This window comes from Phacochoerus africanus, chromosome 16, assembly GCF_016906955.1.
Source record: "Phacochoerus africanus isolate WHEZ1 chromosome 16, ROS_Pafr_v1, whole genome shotgun sequence".
NCBI classification, from domain to species: Eukaryota; Metazoa; Chordata; class Mammalia; order Artiodactyla; family Suidae; genus Phacochoerus; species Phacochoerus africanus.
In genome coordinates this window covers 55100857-55123759 of record NC_062559.1, presented here as the reverse complement: position 1 = coordinate 55123759, position 22903 = coordinate 55100857, and the positions used below count along the sequence as shown (strand labels likewise).

Genomic DNA, 22903 nt, shown 5'->3' with positions numbered 1-22903 from the left:
GCAATGTTGAGAGCTTTTAGGTCAAGTTCTTATGTAAATGCACATGTGCTTCAAAGAGACTCAGGAGTGGAGTTCCCGTCATGGCTCAGCAGAAGCGAATCTGGCCAGCATCCATGAGGCCACAGGTTCGAGCCCTGGCTTCTCTCAGTGGGTTGAGGATCTGGCGTTGCTGTGAGCTGTGGTGTAGGTCACAGACATGGCTCCGATCTGCTGTGGCTGTGGCTGTGGCGTAGGCCAGCAGTTACAGCTCTGATTGAACCCTTAGCCTGGGAACCACCAGATGCCACGGGTGTGGCCCTAAAATGAAAAAAAGAGACTCGGAAACTTGCACGTAATATTTGAAATGAGTGACCAGGCCTCAATCGTAAATGTAATTTTTAAAACACGCTCAATTTCTGGAAAGCGCAGTGAGCACTCTCCACCCACTAGGCAGCTGTGGTTTAAAAGTGGAAGAGAACGAGTGCCGGAAAAGGTAGAGACATGGGCCCCTCCGATGCTGCTGGCGGGAACGTGAAAAGGCGCAGCTGCTGCGGAAAGTAGCGGCAGCTCCTAAAAAAGTTTACTGTGTAATTACGATAGGACTGCGCAGTTACCCTCCTGAGTGCATTTCCAAGAGAATTTAAAGACATACGTATAAAAAAGAAGGTATAAGTGTGTACGGTTGAGTCACTTTGCACTTTTCTGTGCAGCAGAATTTGGCAGCACATTGTAAGTCGACTATGTGTTAATAAAAGCGTTTAGAAACGCGTGTGTAAACAACGTGCACGCGGATGTCAGTAATGGCCTCATGTTCATCAGAACCAAAAGAGTGGGCGCGACCCGGCCACTCACCAGCGGGTGCATGCCTACCATGGGATGTTATTCAGCCCTAAGAAGAAGAGACCAAGTGACACCTGCTGCGGTATGGATGAACCTCGACGCGTTGCGCTAAGTTAAAGGAACCAGACACAGTAGTCGCATGTTGCGTGTCCCATGCATCTGGGGTGTCCAGAACAGGCATATGCGTAGACATGGAAAGAAGATTAGTGGTTTCTTCGAGCTGGAGGAATGAGGCGATAGGAGGGTCGAGCTGAAGGGTCTTCTTTTTGGAAGTGTGGAAATGGTCTGAAATTTACTGTGGTGGTGGTTGCACAGCTCTGTGAATACCATAGAAATCACTGAGCTGTATACGTTAAAAATGGTGGGGAGTGCCTGCCGTAGCCCAGTGGGTTAAGAACCCAAGAGCAGCAGCTTGGTCGCTGTGGAGGCCACAATCCCCGGCCCAGTGCAGTGGGTTGAAGGGTCTGTTGTTGCCACAGCTGCGGCATAGATTGCAGCTGCAGTTGGAGCTTGGATTCAGCCCCTGGCCTGGGAACGTCAATATGCCAGGTGTGGCCATAAAATAAAGAAAATAATAAAAAATAAAATGGTGGCTTTTTTTAGTATGTGAATTACATCGCAGATTTAAAAAAAAAATTCTTCATTTTCCACTAAAATACATGAAGGAATTGATAACATTGAAATTTACAAAATCCCCAAATAGAGCACATATCCACCTATTTATTTTCCAAATCTGAGAGGGATTTTTGCAAACTTCGAGATGGAAGAAATTTGAATGAAAAATACCATTGGTGGTCAAACAATGCTTTATTAGCCAGACCCAGAAAGTTTTTGTTGTCCCTTTCTAGCTGCACAAAATAGAGTGGTGGTTCTCACTTTTGAACTCAAGACTTGATTACAATCTTAAAAATTATTGAGAATTGCAAAGGGCTTTCCTTTTTGTGGGCAATACCTATTGATATTTATCAAATTAGGAGTACAAATGAGGACAATTTGAGTTATATTCTAAGACATTTAAAAATAATAATAAACTCAAATATTTTTGTTAAAAAAACTATTAAAATAATTTAGGAGAGTGGTATTGTTTTACATTTTGACAAATTTCTTGCATAAAAATTTCATGAAAGGCAGTTGGAATCAGATATCTACTTTGGCGTCTATTATGCCGTGACATGTTCCTTTCAATCAAAGTTTAGGAGGAAATTGACTGTCCTGCAGATACATGGTAAGAAGTATTTTCTCCGCCCTTTTGATGGTGGTGGTTTTTCTTTGGCATCACGTCACGGTCTGACAAGTGGTAGTTTCGTAAAGCTTTGTGGCAACGTAGAGCCAGAAATCATGTTAACAATTTTTTGGTGTTTGTTTACGCTAAAAGCCATTGATCAGCCTTGCACTTCGAATTGATCTTTTACCAGTGCATAATTTTGCCACGTCATGCTTTGGTCGCTTGGAAAGTATTGATTCATTGTGTTATGCAGCTCTTCTAAATGTTGACACATTTCATTACACAATATCTAAAAAATAGTGTTTCTTAAAATCACTACTTCAGCAGGAAAGCCTTTAAATGTTGGAAAGTTCTTAAACTTTTGATGGCAGATGTAAGTTTCCCAAAATTCTAATTTTCTCTTTAGAGCTTGAATTTTATCATTGACAGCAAATACTTTCGGTTATTTTTTTTTGAAGTGACAGGCTCATTTCATTCATTTCCCCCCAAAATGTCCGCCTGCCAAAAAAATCGTAGTTTGTCTTTCACTGGTTTTTTAAGCAATCATGGGAATGCTTTTTCTTGGTATTTTGGTGTCCAGCCAAGACGCTTTGTGTGTACATCCCAGTTCATCACACAGAGTATTAAAAAATGTCCTCAAGGACTGCAGTTTAATAAAGTTGACGGTTCTTGCCACTCCATCAAGGACACTTTAAAGTGAAACTATCTTCTGCTTTTTTGAAATGTTAATGTGAGTTCATGGGTACCCCAAGTATCGTTGGGTGCCACTGTATGATTTATGCCAAGGCACGAGCAATTTTACCCACCGTTGCTTTTGCGTCAGCGTTAGTGTCAGCGTGGTGAACAGGCGATTAATGTGGAGGTGTTCCCACAAAGCACTTCACATTATAATATTGTAGCATTGCTCTGAAAATAATTTCCATCCTGCAGACTTCCCTGAAGGATCTCGGGGACCCTCAGAAATGTGTAGCTCCTGCTCTGATAACGATGGGCTGAAAGAACTCGTGAGGCTCCCCTTACCTGCATGGAGGGAGTTTGAACTCAGATCAAACTGTGGACCTTCTACCATTTGTCGTCGCCTTTGTGTACAGTCAGACTTGCAATATTCTCGTCCAAAGTGATGACAGAGAAAGTAAAGGGTAGAGGTAACTGCCCAGTCCATCCCGAGATCTGAATTTTGCTCATGGACAGAATATACTAAGAGACAAACGAGAGATGAATCAAAATGAAGAGCAAGGAAGGAGGCTGTCAGGAGTAAAGGGACTGCTCTCGAACTCTGAAGCCAATTACATGCAAAAGGGGCTCGATAATTATGGTTCATTTAGTTAAGAAATTGAAGACGAAAACAAAATAATGTTGATAGAAAAGATTCCAGATTATGAAATAGTTTATAATAATAGTAAATTTGGTGCAAAATTCCAAATTAATGACTTGGAATGAGGTATGGTTGGTGGTTGTATATAAAACAATTCCTTTTAAAAAAAAGTCTCCTATTGAGAGTGACTTCAGGAGTTCCCACTGTGGCGGCAGCAGAAACGACTCTGACTAGTATCCATGAGGATGCGAGTTCGATGTCTGGCCGTGCTCAGTGGGTCGGGGATCTGGCTTTGCTATGAGCTCTGGTGTAGGTCGTGGACATGACTCGCATCTGGTGTTGCTGTTGCTGTGGTGTAGACCAGCAGCTGTAGCTCCAATTTGAACGCTAGCCTGGAAACTTCCATATGCGGCAAGTGCAGCCTTAAAAAGCAAACAACAACAACAAAAAAACGAAAAAACAAAAAAAAAGAGAGAGAGATGGCTTCAGTTTTATCATCACATTCTCAATTGTTCTGATAGGTGAAAGCTAAATATATATGGTAGTAACTATTTGAAGAGCTAAAAGCAGAATATAAAACTTCCAAATTTCTGACAAGATCAGTAAAAACACACACAAATGAAACAAAAATTAGCAAGACAGACAAAAACTCCAAAAAAGAAAAGAGGCAAAAACAAAAACCCACAGCATAATAACTGAAAACAAAAATGAAAATAAAACAGAAAATAACAAAATTATAACTGTGTAACCAAAAATAAAAACGGAGGTAAAAAAGATCAAATATATTGATTATGAAAATAAGCATAAATATTTAAAATTTCTCCATAAAATACACACTGCAAGTTTGCATTTAAAATCCAGACATTTTACTAACAAGAGGCATATCTAAAATAAAATGTTGTAAAAATGTTAAAAGCAAAGAAGCAATTATTTATCTGTAAAATTTAAACAAACCCAAACCCAAAGTAGAATTCAAGACAAGAAGGGCTAAATGAGAAAAAGCTCATTTATAATGATGGACGATACAACTGACAACTAATTGAGACATTTCAAACCAAATACCGAAGTTAAAAATACATAAAGCAGAAACTCAGAATTTTAATGCAAAATTGATTAAAATACAGAATTCTGAGAAATAGCAAGTCAATCAACTAGCTAGACCAAGGATTCGCAAAGTAAATAATGACATAAATTTCTGTTTTAATTACATTTTAAGTATTTGATTCATATATCAGGTTCTCATACAAATATAGAACATACTTTATATTCTTATACGTCCACAGAATATTTACAAAAGCTGGCCATAAACTTGACTGCGCCCATAAAAATTATCTCAGAAAGGACTCAAGAATCATGTTCTCTTCCAAAATGTATTAACATTAAAAATTAATAAAAACATCTAATTTTTAATTTAATTTTTCTATTGAAGTAGAATTGATTTACAGCATTGTGTTAGTTTCTGAGTGCACCAAAGTGATTCATTTATATATGTGTGTATATATATTCTTTTTCAGATTCTTTTCCCTTAGAGATTATTACAAAATACTGAGTATAGTTCCTGGCGCTGAGCAGTGGGTCCTTGTGGTTGTCTATTTCATGTATAGTAGTGTGTAAATATTCTAATCCCAACTCCTGATTTATCCTTCTCCCCGTATTTTCCCTTTGGTAACTGTAAGTTTGTTTCTATGTCCATGATTCTGTTTCTGTTTTGTAAATACATTCGTTTGTATTATTTTTTAGATTCCACATGTAAGTGATATTTTAACATCTGTCTTTCCCTGTCTGACTTATTTCACTTAGTAAGAAAATCTCTAGGTCCGTCCATGTTGCTGCAGATGACATTATTTCATTCTTTTTTATGGCTGAGTAATATTTCCTTGCGTATAGTACTCTATCTTCTTTATCCGCTCCTCTGCTGATAGACACTTAGGTTACTTCCATGTCTTGGCTATTGTGAATAGTCCTGCTATAAACATTGGGGTGCATGTATTTCGTCAAATTAGAATTTTTGTCTTTTCTGGATATAGACCCAGGAGTAGGATTGCTGGATCATATGGCAGCACAACTCAATTTTCAGTTCTTAAAGGAAACTCCATACTATAAAGCAGCCGTAAAAAATCCCTAATGATTTGGGACTTTCTTATATCATAAAGCTGACCTTTAAAGCAACAACAAAAATACTACAAATACCTTCAGGCCTCATGCCACTGTTGTCATGCCCTATTTTTCTTATAGCGTTACACGATATGAAACATCCATAAATACAGAGGAGGAGACATCTCTTTTTATTTGTTAAAGACATGAATATATATGTACAGTCCTAGCAGACTCAACTAAAAACTCAGTAGCTTTTATAAATAAGAGCAATAACTATATATCACTTTGTCCTTGAAAGGTAAATTGATTTTATTTATAATAGGAACAAAAAAAATATTTGAAAAATTTTAAGCAAAAGTGTTTGCAGTAGATATAAAAAATAACCACACATCACTGATAACAATACAAGAAAATGTAAATATATGAAGAAAAAGACCATGTTTCTTGATGGTGACACTGAGTATTATAAAGTTGACATTTACCTGTTTAATTTAAAAATTAGTTAAAATGTTCTAAAGTTCATCTGGAAAGAATGGCAGAGAATATGTAAGAAATTTTTGAAAAATAGTAAAATATAAAGAGGATTTCTTCTTTTTCATGTGTATTATATAGAACACATACATAATTATATATAAATATGTTAGTTTATGTTTACAATGTCTAAAATGTATGTATTACATACTTGACAAATATATCTATATTGCATTATGCATGGTCACACTTATATATGGTACAAAACACATAAGTTTCCATTAGAACTTAGTTTTTGATTAAAAAAAAAAGAAAACATAATATGCCAATGAGTAATTCAACTAGTCGTGCTCTGAAAATTGGCTGGAAAACTAAGAATTTCAGTTAATGCCATATACGCACATTCCAGATAAATTCCAGAATTATGTTACAAATAAGATAATTGAAACAGTGATGGATATTTATATTTTTTACGGATGATTTCTCGTGATAAAAGCAATAACATATAAAGGAAAGGATTGATAAATATGACTGGATAATAGTTTTTAAAATATATTTTTAAATAAAAATCAAAGGGATGACAAATTCCAGAAAAATATTTGGAGCTCTTGTTTGGAATCAGGAAGACTTTGCCAAATTACATGTAGTTTAACTTCATAACATCTCAAGTTCATCCTCAGTGGAATGGGGATAATAACACTTTTCACTGTTTAGAAAACTAGGAAAGAGTCTGTATTTACAGCACAGCACCTGTTTAACACGATAAATGTCAGCCACTGCTTTTAAAAATTATTAGTATTTCTATGTATCTACAGAAAGGTCAATGAGAAAAATACTTAGATCCCAATAGAAAGACGGGCAAAGGATGTGAGGAATTTATGAAAGGAGAAACCTAATTAGCTAATAAACTTGAAAAATTTAGCCCTGCTAGTGAGATGCAAATTAAAACATTAATAAAATGTCAGTTTCCATCTAATAAATCAGAAAAAATTTAAATATAATACAAAAAAAGCTTTCTCAGACACTGGGAGCATAAATTTTCCACCGACTGACCTAGAAGGCAATTTGGCAATGGTCCATCCCCTTTTGCTTGTAATTTCACTCCTGAGAATATGTTTAAAACTGTCACAATTTTATTTTTATGTGAGTAGTTGGAAGCGTCTTAAATCAAAGGGTTGCAAGGTTTGGGGATAGCCCAATTTGAACAATGAAAATAATTTTTCCCAAGGACTCCTACCATATATACATTTATTTATATACTTTTTTTGGTGTTACAGGTTTTCACTGCTAAAAATCATACGCAAAATAGAACTGAAAAAATTGCAATAAAAATTGAAATTCGAATACTTCCTTCCTGCACCTCAATGTACTGTCTTGCACATCTTTTTGTGTGCACGTACCCTTTTGCGAAAGCCCACAGCCCAGAGTGTCCCGCAACTAGAAAAGAGTTAAATTAGCCGTAGGACTTCCACCAAGGTAGTTATTATTCAGCTGTTTGAAATCTCAGTTTTGCATAATCATTCATTTCGAGAACACGGTTACGCTATAACATAATAATGTCTGTGTTGGCAAAATCCGGTGCCCGGCTGGCTCACCGTGTGCTAGCTGGTAGCCCTCGTTAGGTCTCCGACAAGTATTTACTACATAAAAAGCGAATTACAAAAACGGGATACTAACTTGTGTGCAACATGGATCTATAAACATTAACAAAGTTGGCGAAGATTGTGTAGGTAAGTTATATCTCTGCGCCTCGCCGTGTAGCCCTGGGAACTCTGTCTGGTCACTTGTGATGGAGCAGGATCATGCGAGGAAAAGGCATGTGTACATGTGTGTGTGACTGGGTCCCCTTGCTGTACAGTAGAAAATTGATGGGACACTGTAAACCAGCTATAGTGGAAAAAATAAAAATCATTATAAAATAAAAAATTATGTATCTGTGTGTGTATGCATGTATACACACATAGGTGTATACTTTTCAAAGACTGCTGCAGTGAGTCCCATGATTCTAAATAAAACCCAAGTAGATAGGGATGAAAAAAATAGAGCTTAAAATGTAATGTGACTGTCAAAATGAATGATGATGTTGAAAGGATAAAAGATAAAGTCTGAAATTTAGGCAACAGGAAATAAATAGTTCAACACCCCAAGTTTTATGACTCAGAGGACAGAATAAGAGAAATGATAAAAAGTGTTCTGTTAGGAATCTGCGCACGGCTATGGCAGGCTTCCTTCTGAAATGCTGCGGAACGTGGGTAACCCTCCCCTCATTCCTTGGAATATACCTCTAAGGTAGGAGTTCCCTTATTTTAGTGTTGGTAAGAATTCTCTGAGGAACTGTGACAAGTATAGATTTCCCAGCCCCTGACTCTGAGAGTCTGATTTGGCAGGTTTGAGGAGGGAGCCAGGAATCTGAATTCATCCCCTCCACCCCCTTCCCCCCAGGGGCTCCAACCCACAGGACTCAGGATCACAGTTACAGGGGGCTGAGAGCAGGACCCGGCGCTGGCCCTGAATCACGCAGAACCGCGTGACACGACCCTCTTGTGGGTCAGAATGGGTGATGACAGAGAGATGGGGTGGGACTGAAAAAGCACGGGCTTCTTCTTGCCAGGGCCACCCTGGAACTAAAAAGTGCCTTAAGAAGTCCTCTCTTAATGCCGTTAGCATTTGAAAAGGTGGCTTTGTGTGGGACCAGGTCGAAGAGCCCAGAATGCGAGTAACCAAGTGTCTTAGAAGAGACTGGCTTTTACAGGTAGAGCAGAGGCCCCTTCCACAAGGACGCCCAGGCCAGGGGTTTGGGGAAAGTTAACGCCTGGAGAGTCCCATAGGGGACGGTCCCTGCACAATCCTTAAGCCCCACTGGGAAGTAAGTCACAGATTTTATTTTGGCTGAAGGAAACATTCGGAGAATGTAAAGTGACTTTTCTAAAGCTGTGTTGGGAGCTACTTAAGTGTCAACAAGAATGGACTTCAGGGATGGTGGGGACCCCGCCTCCCTCCCTTAGCCTGGCGGGCTTCGGCAATAATTTAATTAATCCTGAAAAGCGAGGCGGAAGCAGCCAGGGCAGCTTCTACAAAGGCAGGTAAAGCTGAGAGATGATTCATTCAATTAATTTCTCAGAAGAAATTAATTGCTATAAAGGCTGTTGGGGATAAGATAGCAAGAAAAAAAATGTGGCTGGAATTAGTATTTTCCTAAGATTTGAGTTATTGCAGTGTTTTCTGGTTCCATAGAACTAACACCTTTTATATGGTACAGTAGATATTTTTGTAATATTTTATTTGTAATTAAATTTTTACCCAAAAAAGGGAGGCAGGAGGAAACTTTTAGAGGTGATGGAATGTTATTGTGATGGCGTCACCTGTGTGCATACGTCCAAACTTAGCAAATCGTCTCCCTTAAATACCTGTGGTTTTGCATATCCCTTGTGTCTCAGGAAAGCTGTACGAAGTGTTCTTATCTGGTACCCAAACTGCAAGGTGTCCGCTGCATACTTTGCTCTCGCCTCCCCACAAAGCAGCCTTTTGAAGGCCGAGTCAGACCTTGTTTTTTCTTGCTCAAAACCCTCTTGTGCTTGGAACGAAGTCCCCCAAGTCCCCCAGTGGCCCCCCAAAGCCCACTTGATCTTACCCTTGGCCACCTCTCTGGCACCCAATTCTTTGGCCTCACTGCTCACTCACTCCTCTTTTAGCCACCTCAGCCTCCTGGTCCCTCGAGGGCCCCAAACAGGCTCCCAGGCCAGAGTCTTTGTATCAGCGTCCCCTTATGAGGCTCCCTGCCCCTCCCCTTGCTCCTGGCAGCCTCTGCTCAAAGGTCCCTTGTCTGTGCGGCCTCTCTGACATCCCGTTTGTTACACATCCCCCCTCCCGCTTCACTTTGCCTCCTTGCTGCCCAGGGTGCTGGTCACCACCCAACGTCCTGACGTTCCTTCAGTTGTCGACCGGCCTGTGGTCAGTCTCTCCAAGTTATTAGAGCTGCAGAGTGGTCTGCCCTTGACCTTTTGTGCTCAGTGGTATGTTCCCATCCCCTTGAACCCTGGGTGGCTTGACAGGTAGCACTCACTCAATACCTGTTTGTTGAATAAATAAATAGCATGAAAAAGGGAGTTCCCGTTGTGGCTCAGCAGAAACAAATCTGACTAGGATCTGTGAGGATGTGGGTTCGATCCCTGGCCTTGCTCAGTGAGTTAAGGATCCGGTGTTGCCGTGAGCTGTGGTGTAGGTCACAGACAAGGCTCAGATCCCATGTTGCTGTGGCTGTGGTGTAGGCCAGTTGGCTATGCTCCCATTTGACGCCTGGGAACTTCCATATGCTATGGGTGCAGCCCTAAAAAGCAGTCAGTCAATCAATCAATCAATCAATCAATAGCATTAAAAACACTCCCAACATCAGAGTTAAATGAGGAGAAAAGAATCTCCAGCAATCCTTCTGCAATAACACATCAAACTCTTTTCCACTGAATTTTTTAAAAACTCAATTGTTAAAAATCTCTTATAATTGACTACATCTATTTTTATATCAAAAACTTGGGGATGCATTTCCTAGTTGATTTTGGTGCTAATTGGAATGTACTTTCCTGCTTGTTTTCAATTCGAAGTGATTTTTCTCCAGATTTTTTTTTAACTGAGCTCTCAGCAGGTGTGATTAGAGTTTTTGCTGGACACGCTAAGGGAATGACGGCCGGCAGGTGGCCCCTCAAGATCTGGAAGCCAAGAGTGAGGCTTGCAGGCAGAGTACACATCCCGCAGGGCTTCCCAGCAGGACCCATCTGCTAGTGGGCATGGAGAAAAGTAGAGATATGGGCTCTTCTGGCTGAAGCTGTGAGAAAGGAACACTCAGCGATAGTCCACCTCTCGTTGGTTTTGGGAAAGAATCAGGAAACTTTTCAGGCAGCATGCAGGTGCTTGGGGAGAAGTGGTGCTGAAGCTCCATGGAATAGAATGAAAGAGGATTGTGCAATGAGGCTGCATTCCAGCCATGGATGGTTGAGCCTTCGGGGGCCAGCGGTGCCTTAACGTCATGGGGATGGGTCCACTTACACAGATGCGGGGTAATTCAGCCGGCCTCAAGTTAGCATTGTGTATTTTTAATCATGAAACATTCATCTAAGCAAAGTGATGGTAGAGGGTGGGAAGGGGGATAGAGGCTTCTGAACCCTCTGAGAAGAGCCAGTTGTTTGTAAAGACCTCAGCACATCTGCTTTTCTTGGTTTTATGAGTGTGCCTTACTGATTTGTTTAAACAGGTCTGTTTCCCTCTTGACAGCACATTACCCCGTCTCGTTACTGTAGGTGCTTGAGGATTTTACAGAAAGAATTCTTTAAAAATACTCAGTGACAAACAGTAGCAACTCCGATGCTTCCTCTGCTGCGTTTGGTAACGTGGCCTTGACTGCCCCTGATCCCAGGGATGGCTAGGTTGCTACCTCATTGTGGGTCATCCGCTGAGGATTCAAGCAAGGAATTAAGCCTGGAAAACCCCCTTAAAACACCCTGAAGAGAGTAACATGTTTATTCGTTCGCATCTTTTTAACGATGTTAAAATAATGCTTCAAAGAAAGCGTGCTGTGTGTATGTGTGTGCACACACGCAAGTGTGCGTGGCATCCATCTGCTCAGTCTACTTGGCATTTTACCTAAAAGGAGGGTAAGGGATGCCCTTAAAATGTTACATCTGTGAAAGAAAAAGCGTAGGAAGCTTTGGAAGGTGCTGAGTGCCGTTCCTTTACTGTGTGTAGATGGTGGAATTTTTGATGATAGCAAATGTTTCTCCATCCTCACATTTCCCATCATCCCTGGCATAACACCTCCTACTCAGTAGGCTGTCAAAGAAATCTTTGTTAAATTGTATCCGTTTTGTCTTTTTTTTTGTTAGGGCTGCGCATGAGGCATGTGGAGGTTCCCAGGCTAGGGGTCGAATTGGAGCTGTAACTGCTGGCCTGTGCCACAGCCTCAGCTACACCAGATCCAAGCAGCATCTGTCACCTACGCCACAGCTCACGGCAATGCAGGATCCTTAACCCACTGAGCAAGGCCAGGGATCGAACCTTCGTCCTCATGGATGCTAGTCAGATTTGTTTCTGCTGAGCCACGACGGGAACTCTCAGTTTTTGACTTAACTAGACCCCGATTCAGAGCCATCCCCAATCATACCAACTAAAGGGGACATAAATAAATATTAACAAAAGCCAGCCTTGCTTTAAAATTGCCCTCGATTTCAAAGGCTGGAGATTTTGAGACATATTTCGTTAAGTCTCTTTTTATGGTTGGGATTGGAAACAAATATTTAATAAGATAGCTGGGGGGGGGGGGGCGGAGAGAATCCATAAAAAAACAAACCTCCCAGTTCATGTGTTTGTGAGACGCACGTCCCCAGGAATGAGAAGATTGAGCTCATCTTTCCAATCGCATTCTCCCTCTCTCCCCACCCCTGGCTCCTTGGAATTATGTTATCTCTGCTCGCCTTAAAAGCTCAGAAGCCTTTTGAATTGGAGCAGCATTCAAAGGACAGTCAAGGGTCACCCTTGGAATATTAAAGGAGAGCGGATCACAGGCGCAGGAGGGAAAGCCAGCAGCTGGGGCTAGAGGTGGCCTGCGAAGACCCAGGCAGGTGGCGAGGCGGGCTCTGCAGGCGCCGTGTTGGCCCAGAGAAAGCCGCCGGGACTGCGGGAAAGGCCGGGAGGGGACGAGGGCGCAGCCCCGTGTTGTGCGTGTCCAGCCTGTGCCGTTGCCCTTCGTGAGGCCAGGAGAGGAGAGGGAAGCACGTATTGGTGAAATCAATTAGACGGTGGCCTTTTGGAGCAGAAATAGAATGGCTCCTTTAGAAATAGAATGGCTAAATCTTGGAAAATTAAAAGCCAGATACCTTTTAACTCAGGGGTACAATTCTGCAGAATGGACAGCCCTCCCCCCCAATTCTTCAAACAAGGTGGCCTTGGGATTTATCATGCAAATTCCTTCTCAGAGGACATCAAAGTTTTCAAAAATCGAAGGGATTTGGGGTCTTCCTCCCACCCTTTAGAGCCATCAAGTCTTCTTTTTATTGTTCAGCTAAAATCAGTGGACACTTAGTGAGGGCTCATTCTGTGCCAAGCACCATCCTACCGTTTTGCGCAGGGAGATGCAGAGCCAGGCCCTGCTCCTCGTGGTACTCGCTGACTTGGCGTGTGTGGGGAGACGAGGACGTGCGTCGTGAACCCCTTTAAACGTCGGTGAACCGGGCCAAGTTTGTCCAAGACAAGAGGCACGCGTATTTACACCTTGCCAGGCGAGTCTCAGACGCAGGCCAGTGTGTTCCTCTCGAGCGCTGTTCACTTGGCCTCTTGCAAGCACCGTCTGGGAATCATGCACTGAATCTGCAAAGCTAGCCCACGAGGCACCTTCCGTTATCACTGCCAGTTCCTCTCCGGGAAACGGGGGCTCGGAGAGGCGTAGCACGGTCCTTGCGCAGGCCCTGCCGTGAGTAGAAAGTGACCCAGACCTGGGCACCGGCTCTCTGGCTCCAGAGCCCGAGTTCTCACCCTGGCGCCGTGGCCTGTGGACATTCAAGATCCCGGCGAGGCCGGCCAGAGTCGGAGAGCATCTCTGTGCAAATCAGACCGGACAGCCCCAGCGACTTCATCGCCACCTCCCAGAAGATCACCTCAGTGGGTTTGCCGTCATTATAAAAACGTGAGTGGCGTACTGTATGGCTGTGCATCGCCCAGCCGTCCTCCGCAGCCAGAGAAAAGCAAGACCCAGCCACATGGGGAGGGGCTGGCATCTCAAGCAGCACCGGGAGGTAGTGCTGAACCTTCAAGCTTCAAACTGGATTTTTAGGAATGTTAGTCTGTCAGCAGGGGGCAGAATGGATATTTCTATTTATTTATGGAAATTTGAAACTTCTGGGATCTGGATGCTTTTGAATAGGAAGTTTTCTCCTCAGCTGTCTTTTGCTATTCAGAGTGGGAAAATAGAATTCGGTGTGCATATTTAATGTACTGTTCATTTAAACGAATATTTGCGTCTGAGAAAAATGACAGATTTAGAACATTTGTAATCAAATATTTCTAACGCGCTGCGAGTGCTTGCCGCTGTTGCTCCTGCAGGACCACGAGGGCACTGGGAACCAGAGCGAATGGTGTAGCGACAGGGTCGGAGGGAGATTCTTCCAGGCCGAGCGGGAGGCTGGGAGGCTAAGGCCTGGGCTGCGCTGGCCACGTCCTCCCCGGGGCCGCCTGAGTCCAGCGCTGATGCCTCTGCGTGGCTGAGCTTATCCCCCAGACTGCAGGTAGCTTTTGGCCCCTTCAACCTCAGTCCTAAAGAGAAAGAAAATCGTCCTCTTCCTTTTCAGGGTTGCTGTTGCATTCTTCCACTTTGTCTTACAGTAAAACGAAGTAACACAATCACGCAAAACCACACTCCCATTTCTGGAAGCAGAATGTGGGTCAGTGTGTGTGGATGGCAGACAGGTAGGACAGCCAAGTCAGGCCTTAGTTTCATACCACAAAAAATAGGAGGAAAAGAATGTGTGTGTGCGTATGACTGAATCAGTTTGCTATGTAGCCGAAATTGACCGAACGTTGCAAATCAACTGTCATTAAAAAAATGTCAGACATGACTGAATATATGTTTAAAATATTAAAAATGTTAATCCAGGACAATCCTTGCCCTTAACCTCCCTCCCTCCTTCTCTCCTTCCTTCCTTCGTTTCTCCTCACAATCAACCAACGAATGACTCAAATCCCATTGTATCAGACACCGTGCGGGGACCCCCATCTTGGGGATTCTGAGCCATGTCTGCCCACAGAGCACCCCAACATCTCAGCTGTAGCATAGGATGCTTCCGTCTTTTGGAAAAGTAAGTGATTAACCAGCCGCAAACCTGTCATGATCTTATTGCCTCTGTGACGCACTGCAAATGTGTAACGTGGGCAGACCCATGAAACCCTTTCAAGTGCACCGAAGACTCCATACAGAATAGATGAGAGAAGCCAACATGGTGTTAAAACCTGGGAGTGGGCACTTTGGACCTCCTGCCTCCTGGAGGTACCTCCCTAAAAACTTTAGGGCTTCTCAGATCAGTGCTCAATTTGAAAACTCTTGAGACTGGAGACTAGGTCTTTCCATTTGTAATAAAACGTGTAATAAAATATTTCTAATGTGCTGCGAGTGAAACAGCTATAGCATCCATTTTTACAGACGTTTACAAATATATTAGAATTTTTAAGATGCTGGAAAGTAAGTATTTTTAGGACAGAGATAAGATTTTTTTTCTTTGTAACTCCTTAGTAACTACATATTCAAATCTCTAAATGCAAGTCCACTTTAATCTGAGTCGTTTCCTGATTAAATTCTGATACCTAGTTGAAGCCATCGGATTATAAAGAATGTATGAATATAGGGTATGTGCTTGCAATGTCGATACTGCTGTGTAACCCCATTACCCAAAGACCAGATCCAGACGAGCCTGGATTGAACTCTTATTGATGCTTTTTCACAAAGGCAGCAGGAAATTGAATTGATGGTGCTATTAGGTTGTCAATACCAGTGTCTCCCTTTCTTCCCAGATAAGTATACATGAAGCATCGCCCATACAGTCATTTCAACCTCCTGGGGGCAAAGGAGCTATAGAGGTTTCAGGTAATGAGCCAGAAGAGGTGTGTCTATTTGCATGCTAGATGCTTTGCAGAAACCCAGAACGAGCAGACTGCTGTTGGGTTGATTAGGATGTTGTTATTTCATCTTAGCTTGATGGGCTGTTTTGCCTGTTTGTGTGCTTGTTTGTGTTTAAATACAGCTGTGTCTGATGCTCTGGTCTTTAACTGGAGTTTCTCTGTAGCATTGGCAGAGTCAAGGGCCATGGCGTTCATGGTGGGACTTGGAGGAAGATAGAAGCCCTAGGTGGCAACTGACGGGAGAGAAGGAGACGTGCGTTTCACTGAGGTTCAACTCACCTCAACAAAAAACCTGAAGACTTTTCCGCTGTGCCCATGTGGACAAAATGAAATCCCACCCTCCGACACCAAAGCAAATCAGATACTTTGCAATCTTATTTTATGATTCTGGGCGTTTGCCCAGCTAAATCTCCGCAAGATAGACTGTTGGGGGAGGTAACAAGTAGTGTAATTTGCTCAGGGAGTTTTGTGCACAGGTGTTCTGGACCCTATTTCACTCTGTAAATGATCTCGCCTGCCTCCTAAGACATGGTGTCACCACCCAGCATAGTGGGTTGTGTGGCAATGGCCTCAGCAAGACTTTTTAAAAATTTTTTTAATTTTTAATTTTTTAAATTTATTTTTATTTTTTTGGGGGGTGGGCTTTTTGGCTTTTTGCTATTTCTTTGGGCCGCTCCCACGGCATATGGAGGTTCCCGGGCTAGGGGTCTAATCGGAGCTGTGGCCGCCAGCCTACGCCAGAGCCACAGCAACACGGGATCCGAGCCGCGTCTGCGACCTACACCACGGCTCACAGCAACGCCAGATCATTAACCCACTGAGCAAGGGCAGGGACTGAACCCGCAACCTCATGGTTCCTAGTCGGATCCGTCAACCACTGCGCCACGACGGGAACTCCAAGACTTTTTTATTTTTAAAGATACAGTGTTGTGTTTAGCTTCTGCTGTTCAGCAAAGTGACTCAGTTATACACACATCTATATATTATTTTTTGTATTCTTTTCCATTACAGTTTATCACAGAATATCGAATACTGCCCCCTGGGCTATAGAGTAGGACTTTGTTGTTTATCCATGAAATAGTCCCAAACTCCCAATCATTCCCCCGACAACCAAAAGTCTATTCTCTATGTGAGTTTGTTTCTGTTTCATAGATAAGTTCCCTGGTGCTGTATTTCAGATTCCACATATAAGTGATATCGTACAGTACTGGTCTTTCTCTTTCTGATTTACTTCCCTTAGTACGATCATCTCTAAGTCCATCCACGTAGCTGCAAATTGCATTATTTAATTCTTTTTTATGGCTAAGTAATATTCCAATGTATATCTGTACTGCACCTTCTTTATCCATTCACCCGTTGATGGACATTTAGGTCGTTTCCATGTCCAGGCTGTTGTAAACAGTGCTGCTGTGAATATAGGGGTGCATGTGTCTTCCCACATTAGAGTTTTGTCTGGGTATAGGCTCAGGAGCGGAATTGCTGGGCCATACAGCAACACCGGTTTTAGTGTTTTGAAGAACTTCCATACCGTATTCCCTAACACTAAGCCAGATTTTATTTGCACAATTACTGAGTTCTTTTGGGTAGATAATGATAGTCAGTAATGATTAGAAGTGGAGGAGAACTTTCCTACACCCCCCAAACCTCGCTACCTGGTTATAAGAAAAACAAGCTCTGAGACTAAAAGCTGCCGTACATACAAGATATTTATTAATTATCCCCAAATATTATTATCCCCCAATTATTAGTTATTCTAAAACAGTTTGTTCAGACTGTTTATGAGCTTGTTAGAGTTGATCTTTGTCATTTTGGGTGAACCCAGCAACCTGGTATGGAAGGTTCATTAAGACCTGAAGTGGCTAGATTCTAGAAACAGGGTGTGTTTCCCTCACAGTAGCATTAGGCAACTCAGATTCTCTGACCCGAAGATGGACACGGGACAGTTTGGGGATCGTGCCTGAGGCCAAGAGCATAGGTGACGGGACTCACTAGGTTCTTCATATTCTCTGGCCAGAAAGGGGAGCATCTTCAAGATATTTTAGCCAATACGTAAGTCCTGAATACGGCAAATTTGACCCAAGGAGAATTCATTCCTAACCTCCATTAATGCTCATCAGCAGCTTCAAAATGAATACAATCTGTACAAATTAGCAAAGTGCAGGCTAGTGAACAGAGGTAGCTGTGGGATTTGTGGTGGCCACGCCTGGAGTGGGCACTTCTGGATTAAATGCCAGCCCCTGGGCTGTGGTGTACGTTTCAGACTCAGCTCAGATCTGGCGTGGCTGTGGCTGCGGCTGCGGTGTAGGCCGGCAGCAGCAGCTCCAACTCTGCCCCTAGCCTGGAAACTTCCATATGCCACGGGTGCGGCCCTAAACAGATAAAAAACAAACCAAAAAAGACTCCAAGGTGGAAGAAGAGATGCTGACTCACCGCCAGGTCCGCAGGTGAGGTCTCCTGGCGTTTCTGTACGTCACTCCCCGAAGCCCAGCCTGTGTTTTGACTTCTGAATGTCCTGCTGATGTTCGCACAACATTCGTCTTAATTACGGGAGAGGGTAAAAGAAAGCGGTAGCCACACTACCTAAACTTGGAGAGATGAGAAAGAAAGAATTGTTGGGAATATTAGGTTTAAGACGGCCATATAGGTTGGGGTCACCACGTCGCTCTGGAATCTGTTTGGGACAGTCGCAGGTGTATGTGTTTGAGCTTTGGAATTCCGTTTTCTGTAATGCAAACTTTTGTCTGCTGAGTCTTTGCTAAAAAATGTGGCATTTTCTGCTTTTCCGCAAAACAAGTTTTGTTGGCAGTCTCCCAAGTGACCGTCAAAAGAAAACACTCAGTGGTGGGTAAATTTATGGCATTTTTAATGTCTTGTGATAGTTGTCAGTTTTCAAATGTGTGTACATTTATATATCAAGATAAATAAATTGATAAATGTACATCAATAGAAAACCCTTAAAATACACTATGGTCTTATTTCTAAAAGTCAAACAGAATATCTTTTTAAAACTTGCTGATAGAAGGAGGAAGTGTTGAATGGTAAATTCTTTGTGGCTTTGCGGGGAAGCTTTTCTTTTGGTTTTTTTAGGGCCTCACTCATGGCATATGGAGGTTCCCAGGCTAGGGGTCGATCCCGAGCTGTAGCCACTGACCTACACCACAGCCATGGCAATGCCAGATCCGAGCAGCATGTGCGACCTACACCACAGCTCACAGCAACCCTGGGTCCTTAACCCCCTGATCGAGGCCAGGGATTGAACCTGTGCCCTCATGGATACCAGTCAGTTTCCGCTGAGCCACAAAGGGAACTCCTGGGGGAAACCTTTTTTAGGACATTAAATTTCGTATTGAGAACTAACTTCACTAACCTTAATAATTGGTAATTAGTTAAAGAAAGAGAAAAAAATTTTTTTCATGACTATGGTAACAAATTTCACACTTGGAAGGTTCATTTTCTCCCAACCCACGAAGGGCCACTTTCTTCCTTTTCGTTCATTTGTGATGTTGATTTTTACTTCTTCTCAGCGGGAGAAATTAAATACAAAACGTGATACTGTCTTTGCATCTTAAATCAGCCGTAGGTGATGCGTTTCTACTGTTCCCTAAGTTGAAATGCGGCATTTTAAGGTGGGGGGAGAATCCAATATCCCCCCCCCCATTTTGTTTTCCTTTACAAATGATGTCGTTTTCTGTTGAATTCTAGAGAGAGGTGTACTGAGTGTAGGTTGCCCTCCTCGGGCGCTGTGCCCTCCAGTGCACTTGCTTCCTTAACGTCTCAAGCTGCCCGCGTATCTCCGCATCTTCCTCGAAGCTGTTCTGAGGGCCTGCGTCACAGCCGGTTTGTTTGCACACCAGACACCCGGACTCGGGTTCAAGCTCAGTGTCGCCCGAGAGGGCGTTTCTGTCGTGTGGCTGCCGCTGGACACAGGTGCTCTGCGGAGCTAACGGTCTCGCCATCCTTAGTTTCTCTGACTATCGGACGAGAGTGATTTGGCTCACAGACCTCTTGGTTAAATTACGGGAGGCCTTTAACTGAATTATGTCTTTGTTTATCTGGCATTCTTTTGAACAGCCTGCGGAAAACCCACGTTGAAGTCTTCCCTTTGCACAGGGCTCTCTAGCTGCTCTTCAGATAAAGGTTTTTACCACGGAAGTACACAGGGACATACTTTCTTACGCTCCCTCTTTCTCTCTGTCTGTTCCTTTGTCTGTCTGTCTGTCTCTCCACCCCACTCCCAGGCCTGCCTGTGCTTTCTCCACACGTACCGTCTCTCTTAATAAACACTTACTTAAGAGGTGTCAGGACTTAGCAAATGATGAGACTAGAGCTGGTATATACTAAGCTGTGTCTAACTGTAAATGAAGAAACAAAGGAACATTAATAAGGTGAAAGAGTGTGAGAAGCGTGGGCAGGTGTGTATGCGTTCACGCCTCTAGCCCATGGGTGTAGAGTGGCTAAAAGTCAGAGCTGCGATTTCCACGAGCTGTAATCTGGGCGGCCACATTCCGAATTGTCTCAAGGAGGACTCCATCTGCCAGGTGACGTGATGAAGATCTCCAGGAAAAGTCTTCCCGGGTCAGAAAACTCGGGGAAGTGCTGGCTCAAGCGGCGTTGCACTGGGTTCTCTCCTGGGAGACTTTTCGGCTGTGTTTCCCCTCTGCTGAAGTTTTTTCCGTGACCTCCAAACTCCCTTGTCGCCGCCTCTCTTTGAGGACCAGTCTCCTGTGGCGTGCACTTTGGAAAATCTGTTTTATTCCAGCCTTTTCATTTTCCGGATGAGAAAACTGAGGATGAAAATGGTTAAGTGGTCCTAAGCTTAGGCAGAGCTTGACCTGAACACGAGCCTGAATGTTTGCCACTGTCTCATGCCCTGTCTGCCAGTCGCTGTCTCGTCGTGGATTTCACCCAGGCAGCATCAGACAGAGAGGTCTTTCATTCCTAGAGTCTCAGAGGAAGAAGGGGCAACACACAGTGTGCTGTGGGAGTCAGTCGTCCAGGGTTTGACACGCCTCACAGCCCGCAATGCGAGTTCTGAGTTACCCGGTCCGTGAGCCTCGGTTTGTCACCCAGTAGAGGGTGCTGTCTAAGAGGTGCTCACCCTTGGAGACGAATTTACTGGGATTCAGAATACAGCTTCACCACTTAGTAGCTGTGTGGCTTTGGGGTACTCACCTAGCCTCTCTGAGTTCCCATGCATTATTCCTAAAATGGGGTGAATACTTTGCATAGACTGAGGGACATTAAAAGTATCTGTTGGCAAAGGCATTTGATACATGTGACCTGTTTTTCTTTTCTTTTTGGTGGCACCCGAGGCAGCTACGCTGGATCCCTTAACCCACTGTGCTGGGCCAGGGATCTCGTTCACGCTTTCACAGTGACCCCAGCCTCTGCAGTCTGATTCTTTTTTTATTTTGGGGGCCCCACCTGAGGCTTATGGAAGTTCCTGGGCTAGGGGGCGAATCTGAGCTGCAGCTGCCGGCCTACACCACAGCCACGGCAATGCCAGATCCAAGCTGCGTCTGCGACCTAAACCACAGCTCTTGGCAATGCCAGATCCTTAACCCACTGAGTGAGGCCAGGGATCGAACCCACGTCCTCGTGAATGTCAGTCAGGTTCACTACTGCTGAGCCACAATGGGAATTTCTTTTTATTTTATTTTTATTTATTTACTATTGTTTTATTTTTTAATTTTTGCTTTTATTTTATGCAGTTGGATTCTTAACCCACTTCACTGCAGCAGGAACCCCCTCATTTTTAATTTTTTAAAAACCTTTTTATTGAAGTATACTTGATTTACAATGTATATGTTAATCCCAACCTTCTAATTCCCGCCCTCATTTTTATTCTTTTTTTTTTTTTTTTTTGTCTGTTTAGGGCCGCACCCATGGCCGTTCCCAGACTAGGGGTCTAATGGGAGCTGAAGCCGCCAGCCTACACCACAGCCACAGCCATGTGGAATCCCGAGCTGCATGTGGGACCCACACCACAGCTCACGGCCGCACTGGATCCTTCACCCCCTGAGCGAGGCCAGGGATCGAACCCGAAACCCCGTGGTTCCTCGTCGGATTCGTTTCCGCCATACCACAACATTTTATTTTTTAACATTTTGCCTGGAGGACGTGTGAATAATTCCCGTGTGCTCCTGATGTTGACTGCAGTCCTTTCATTATAGGACGTGGTGAGACTTTTTGCGAGATTTTGCTAAGACGGTTTATGTCTCCTGTTTCTTCTTTTTTAGCATCTGGCTCTTGGGGCTCTTGTGGCCCTTGGGAGTCTCCCGCATTGGCACAGGCATGTCCTGTTCTTGTTCATACTTGCCACTGTCCCATCTTGGACCCTCGCTGGGATCAGGGCTAATTAACACACCGCAGAGAAGTCCCAACTTCTTCAGCTCTCCTTGGGACAGTTTCAGATTTTCAGAAGTCTTCTCCAACTCTCTCTCTCTCTCTCTCTTTTTTTTTTTGGCTTACTCACTCTTTTTGTTCCTGTTTGCTGCTGCAGAGATCCTTGTACATCTTGAAGTTGTAACTCTCCTACTTTCCTGCGAGCACCCACGTAGGTCTAGGTTGGAAATCCTTTCCTTCTGCAGGGAGAAGGGAGTTTACAGGCTGCCATGGCTTTTGGCAGGAAGAGAACGGCTTCCAAGCCAAGTGCTGCTTGACAGAGTTATGCCCCATCATTTGTAAGGCCGTACTCAGTGGCTACTGCTTGTGACACATTTTCAAATGGACCCCCCAGTGGCTGCAGCTGTGATTAAAAGCTGTCTGCTCTCTGCCTCGCTGGGGGTCTGCTGTTTAACCATGTCGTGGTCATACGTATGTGGGAAACCGCTGCGTCATGGAAAACCAGATGAGCCCCTGAGTGACAAACTCGTGAATTTTCGAAGCTCAAGTCACTGCGGGGCGCTAGTTGGGAAAACTAGCCATGGATGAGGTACATAAAAGGAATTTAAAGAAGCAGAGCTAATGGTCAGTGAATATACACCATCTGCCAGCACGTGTGTTGCACACGTCAGCCAGACGGAGCATCTCAAGGTTTAAGTGCACTTGAACCCAGCAGCTGCGTCTCAGCTCCTCTGTGGGATTCGGGGTTCAGTTCGACCATGCACAAAGAAAGCAGGGCTAGACTAAGTCTATTCCGTCTGCCGGATTCTCGCTGATACGTGACTCACCACGTTTGGCTTATCACGAGGGTGGGAACGTGTTCCAAACGCAAGTCTGCCTTCACCACCGGCTTCCAAGATGGTCAAAGCAGTGTGATGCCAGGGACTGGGTGCCCTGAGGGCATACATCACACCCCCTCCTTTGGAGAGGAGAGATTG

The 22903-nt window shown here is 43.6% G+C and overlaps 1 protein-coding gene across 1 annotated transcript in view; it reads left to right on the top strand.

The window, feature by feature from the left end:
- POU6F2 (POU class 6 homeobox 2) overlaps window positions 1-22903 on the top strand; it is a 484815-nt gene that overhangs the window by 67860 nt on the left and 394052 nt on the right. The gene's annotated exons all lie outside the window — the stretch shown is intronic.